Raw genomic sequence first — 5748 nt, 5'->3', positions numbered from 1 at the left:
AAGTGTCCCTAGTGGACGAGTTGAAGTCTCGTGAAGGTTTGCTTAGAACGTACCTACAAAGTTCTAGGTCAAAATATAAGCTCAGATTCCATCAAATGTGACATGTGCAAAACAGTTTAAGCTCACAGCAAAATGGAGATGTCAATCTAGCTATCGAAGGCACAATCCTAGCACTGATAACAAAAAAAGACATGTGATAAGAGTGTAAAGTGTATCTACACATGTGTAAAGAAAGATCTGAAGTTATGACTACTAATCACCAAGAGATAGTTTCTCAGGCTAAGAACTGAGGTCGAAATCTAGCTAGCTGTCCGGACTTTACGAGAATTGTGAATGAGTTGGAGGTATTTCACAATTACTCGCGTTGTACATCAATGGCATACACCCTCCTTGCTTATTACAATGAAACAACAAAATGACTATTTACATGACTCTTATTTACATTGACTACTCTTTTTATTTTTGGAACAAGAGATGATGGAATTGATAAATACTTGATTTTTTTGTATTTTTCTGATATTTTTTTTTTTTTTTTTTTTTTTTTTTTTTTTTTTTTTTTTTTTTTTTTTGAAAGGAAACACTTTTGATACATAACAAAAGGAAACAAAAATTACATGACACTTTGCAAGAGGTAGCCCTTTTTGATGCACCCAGTTAAATTCGATGGTTGTCTTTCTTAATGTAACCTCCACCTTCTATCCCAACCAACCAAAGAACAAGCTAGTCAAGTTTCGTTCAGTATTCTAAAGTGATTGGCAATCGTAACTTCCTATCAAACACCTTGAAGATCGAGGCCATACATGTATTGGTAGATCGTGCGCGTGCAAATTTCTTATCACTATGTGAATTGTGCTAGAATCAGGGTGCCTAAATATCTAGACTAAGACTCCTAATAAAATACATATTTGCACAAGAGTCAACATTTCAAGGTAAATGAGCTCCATTTTTTTTTTTTTTTTAATTTTTTAATTTTTTTAATTTTTTGGAATTTTTCATTTTTTTCAAAAAGAAGAAGGAGTTCGTTTTCAATTATGGCAATTATCATGGTATCTACTCTATACCCCCAAACCTAAACTAAACATTGTCCTCAATGTTTCAAAATATGGAAAGAATTATAAAACAATATATGAAGAGGAACATGCTGAGTAGAGTAAAAGGAGAGAGAATACCCGATTGTACGGCGGCAGCTCGATTAAAACTCCGTTATTCAAGGCAAAAATCCATCATATTAGGAGTCACAATGGATGAGCACAAAATATAACAAAAGGAAATTTAACTAACACATTATCTACAAGAAAATTTGGTTTTTAATGGGATTGGACTTTTTGGAAAAAATTTGGTTTTGTGATGGGAAAACGAAAAATTTTGGTTTTTAGGGAAAGATTTGGAAAACTTTTTGGTTATTTAGGGAAAGAGTGGACCAGTTTAGTCCACATAGACTGGGTCCTCCAGGTTGGTTGTTTCAATGTCGGGTGGAAATGGCTCAAGGAATGGCTTTAATCTCTGCCCGTTGACTTTGAAAACGTTCTTGTTGGAGACATCCTCCAGCTCTACAGCTCCATGAGGAAAAACTGTGCGTACTAGGTACGGACCCTTCCATCTGGAACGCAGTTTTCCTGGAAAAAGATGTAATCGGGAGTCATACAGCAAGACTTTCTGACCAGGAGTGAAGGATTTGCGCAGAATACGCTTGTCATGAAATCTTCATCTTCTGCTTGTATACTTGGCACTGTCATAAGCCTCATTTCTCAATTCTTCCAACTCGTTGAGTTGAAGTTTCCGAATTCCAGCTTCGTCCAGAGAGAAGTTCAGCTCTTTGATTGCCCAGTAGGCACGATGTTCTAATTCCACAGGTAGATGGCACGGCTTTCCATACACTAGACGATAGGGGGACATGCCAATTGGTGTCTTATAAGCTGTTCTATAGGCCCACAAAGCATCATTCAATCTCAATGACCAATCTTTCCTGGACGGGTTGACCGTCTTCTCCAGAATGTGCTTAATTTCCCTATTAGACACTTCCACTTGTCCACTAGTCTGAGGGTGGTACGGAGTAGCAACCTTGTGAGTTATGCCATACTTGCGTACTAAAGACTCAAAGTACTTGTTACGAAAATGTGAACCGCCGTCACTGATGATAGCTCTAGGGGTACCAAAACGTGAAAATGTTCTCCTTTAGAAATGAAAGTACCACCTTGTGGTCATTTGTTCTGGTTGCTATGGCTTCTACCCACTTAGAAACGTAATCAACTGCGACTAGGATGTACAACTTGCTGTCAGACATGGGAAATGGACCCATGAAGTCTATCCCCCAAACATCAAAAATCTCCACAATCAAAATGGGGTTCAATGGCATCATGTTTCTCCTCGAAATGCTTCCTAGCTTTTGACAGCGTTCACAAGCAACACAATAATCATGGCAATCCTTGAACAATGATGGCCAATAGAATCCACACTGCAAGATCTTTGCAGCGGTTTTCTTGGCACTGAAATGGCCTCCACATGCTTGGTCATGACAGAAAGATATCACATCTTTCTGTTCAGTGTTGGGGACACATCTCCTAATGATTTGGTCTGGAGTACTTAAACAAATATGGGTCATCCCAAAGGAAATGTTTGACTTCAGCCAGGAATTTAGAGCGGTCTTGTCTCGACCAACGTGAGGGCATCCTACCTGTAGCGAGGTAGTTAACAATATCAGCAAACCAAGGAAGGTCTGAGATAGACATCAGCTGTTCATCTGGGAATGATTCTCTAATCAGCTCACATTCATCAATAGACTCTAAAGTTAATCTAGACAAATGATCAGCAACCACATTCTCACAACCTTTCTTATCACGGATTTCGAGATCGAATTCCTGTAATAAGAGTATCCATCGAATAAGGCGAGCTTTAGCATCCTTCTTGGAAAGAAGATACTTCAAAGCCGCATGGTCTGTGTATATGATGATCTTAGACCCTATCAGATAAGATCTAAACTTGTCTAATGCGAAAACGACGGCAAGCAATTCCTTCTCGGTAGTTGAATAATTGAGTTGGGCATCATTAAGGGTTTTGCTAGCATAGTATATCACATATGGTAGTCTATCAACTCGCTGTCCTAAAACAGCACCAACAGCATAATCAGAGGCATCACACATAAGTTCGAACGGAAGCTTCCAATCGGGTGGTCGGACTATAGGAGCGGTGGTGAGAAGGGTTTTTAATTCCTCCCATGCCTTCACACAAGCAGCATCGAAATTGAAGGCAACATCTTTGGAGAGAAGACTGCACAGAGGTCTGGAGATTTTGCTGAAATCTTTGATGAATCGCCGGTAAAAACCAGCATGACCTAGAAATGATCTGATCTCCTTCACAGAGCAAGGTTGTGGTAGATGTTGAATGAGGTCAACTTTAGCTTTATCCACTTCAATTCCTTTTTCTGAGATGATGTGTCCTAGAACTATTCCTGAATTCACCATAAAATGGCATTTTTCCCAATTTAGAACAAGGTTCTTTTCTTTACATCTGGATATCACGAGGGCAAGATGCTTCAAACATTCGTCAAACGAGGAACCAAAAACAGAGAAATCATCCATAAAGATCTCGAGAAAACTATCTATCATGTCAGAAAAAATGCTCATCATGCACACGCTGAAAAGTAGCAGGTGCATTACACAACCCGAAGGGCATACGTCTATAAGCAAACGTCCCAAATGGACACGTGAATGTAGTTTTTTCCTGATCTTCTGGAGCAATGTGAATTTGGTTATAACCGGAAAAGCCATCTAGAAAACAGTAGTGACTGTGTCCAGACACACGTTCTAGCATTTGGTCAATGAAAGGGAGCGGGAAGTGATCCTTCCTTGTTACTGTGTTCAACTTCCTGTAGTCGATGCATACTCGCCATCCTGTGGTTGTACGAGTAGGGACTAATTCATTCTTGTCGTTCTGAACTACAGTAATGCCTGACTTCTTAGGCACAACTTGAATGGGACTAACCCATTTGCTATCGGGAATTGGGTATATGATACCCGCATCAAGTAGTTTCAGGATCTCTCCTTTGACTACATCTCTCATGTTAGGATTAAGTCTCCTTTGCATTTCCCTAGATGGTTTGGCATTCTCTTCAAGGTTAATGTGGTGCATGCAAATGGTGGGACTAATTCCTTTGAGATCTGAGATGGTCCATCCTAAGGCCTCTTTGTGTTCCTTAAGTACTTCTAAAAGCTTACTTTCCTGTTCCGTGTCTAAACATGATGAAATAATGACAGGTAAAGTATCAGAAGAACCTAGGAATGCGTACTTCAACGTACTAGGCAATGTTTTCAATTCAAGCTTGGGTGGCTCAACAATGGATGGAATAAGCTTGGAATCAGAGAGTAGGGGTGGTTCCACTTCATATTTCCTTTCAGTGACGTCCATTTGAGGTACAGATTCGAGCAGAGATAGGACGTCACTACAGTATGCATCATCATAGGAATCAGGGTTAAAGTTCTCCATACATGCTTGAAAGGGGTCGACGGATAGAATGTTAGTCAACGAATCTTGCATTAATCCTTCAATATTAACTTCATGCACATCATCATCATCAAGATTCACAGGTTGTTGACTAATATCGAACACATTCAATTCTACCGTCATGTTACCAAAAGACAGTTTTAACACTCCATTCCGACAGTTGATGATCGCGTTGGACGTAGCCAAGAAAGGACGTCCTAAGATGACAGGAATGTGACAGTCTGGGTTTTGTACAGGTTGAGTGTCTAAGACAATGAAGTCTACGGGAAAATAGAATTTGTCAACCTTGATCAAAACGTCTTCGACCACTCCACGAGGAATCTTGACAGATCGGTCTGCCAGTTGTAGAGTGATAGATGTTGGTTTCAACTCCCCAAGACCTAACTGCTCATAAACAGAATATGGCAGTAGGTTAACACTTGCACCTAGGTCTAATAACGCTTTATTGACCGTGTGTTCTCCTATAGTGCAAGAAATTGTTGGACATCCTGGATCCCTAAACTTGGGTGGAGTTTTGTTCAGAATGATGGAACTCACCTGCTCAGCTAAGAAAGCACGTTTTTGCACATTGAGCTTGCGCTTTTGAGTACACAAGTCTTTGAGGAATTTGGCATAAGCAGGGATTTGCTTGATTGCTTCAAGAAAAGGAATGTTGATGTTGACTCTCTTGAACAGATCTAACATCTCATTGTAATGGGTACTTTTCTGTTGATAGATCAATCTTTGAGGAAATGGGGCAACAGGAGAATGAGTTGGCAAAGGGACATTCACAGCAGTAGAATTGTCAGATTTTCCAACTTGCTCAGATTCTTTGGTTTTCTGGGGTTGTGGAGACAGCGTGGAATTTGTATCAGATTCATTAGGTTCGCCCACGTTGTTCTCGATGACTTTACCACTTCGGAGGGTGGTAATGGCATGGATTTGATCAGGTGAGGTTTCAGTGCAGGATGTTGTGCCTGTTTGAAATATCCTCTTTGGATTTTGTTGGGGTTGGCTCGGAAGTTTACCCTTTTCTCTCTCACATTTGATCCATCTTTTGATCTAGATTTTTCTGACTTTGCATCAAACTCTGGAACATTTCCTCTAGGGTGGATAATCTCTTGTCGGTATTGTGTTGAGGATATGATTGTTGTTGAGAGTTTGATTGTTGTTGAGGGTTTCTCGGGTGTTGATAACCTTGATTGTTCTGATATCCCTGATTGTTTTGATAGCTCTGATTGGGTTGAGATGGTCCTCCTTGAGTGGGTC

The sequence above is a fragment of the Papaver somniferum genome, chromosome 7 (genome assembly GCF_003573695.1).
Source record: "Papaver somniferum cultivar HN1 chromosome 7, ASM357369v1, whole genome shotgun sequence".
Lineage (NCBI taxonomy): Eukaryota > Viridiplantae > Streptophyta > Magnoliopsida > Ranunculales > Papaveraceae > Papaver > Papaver somniferum.
The sequence above is the reverse complement of the archived record's forward strand: the minus strand, read 5'-3'. Positions refer to the sequence as shown.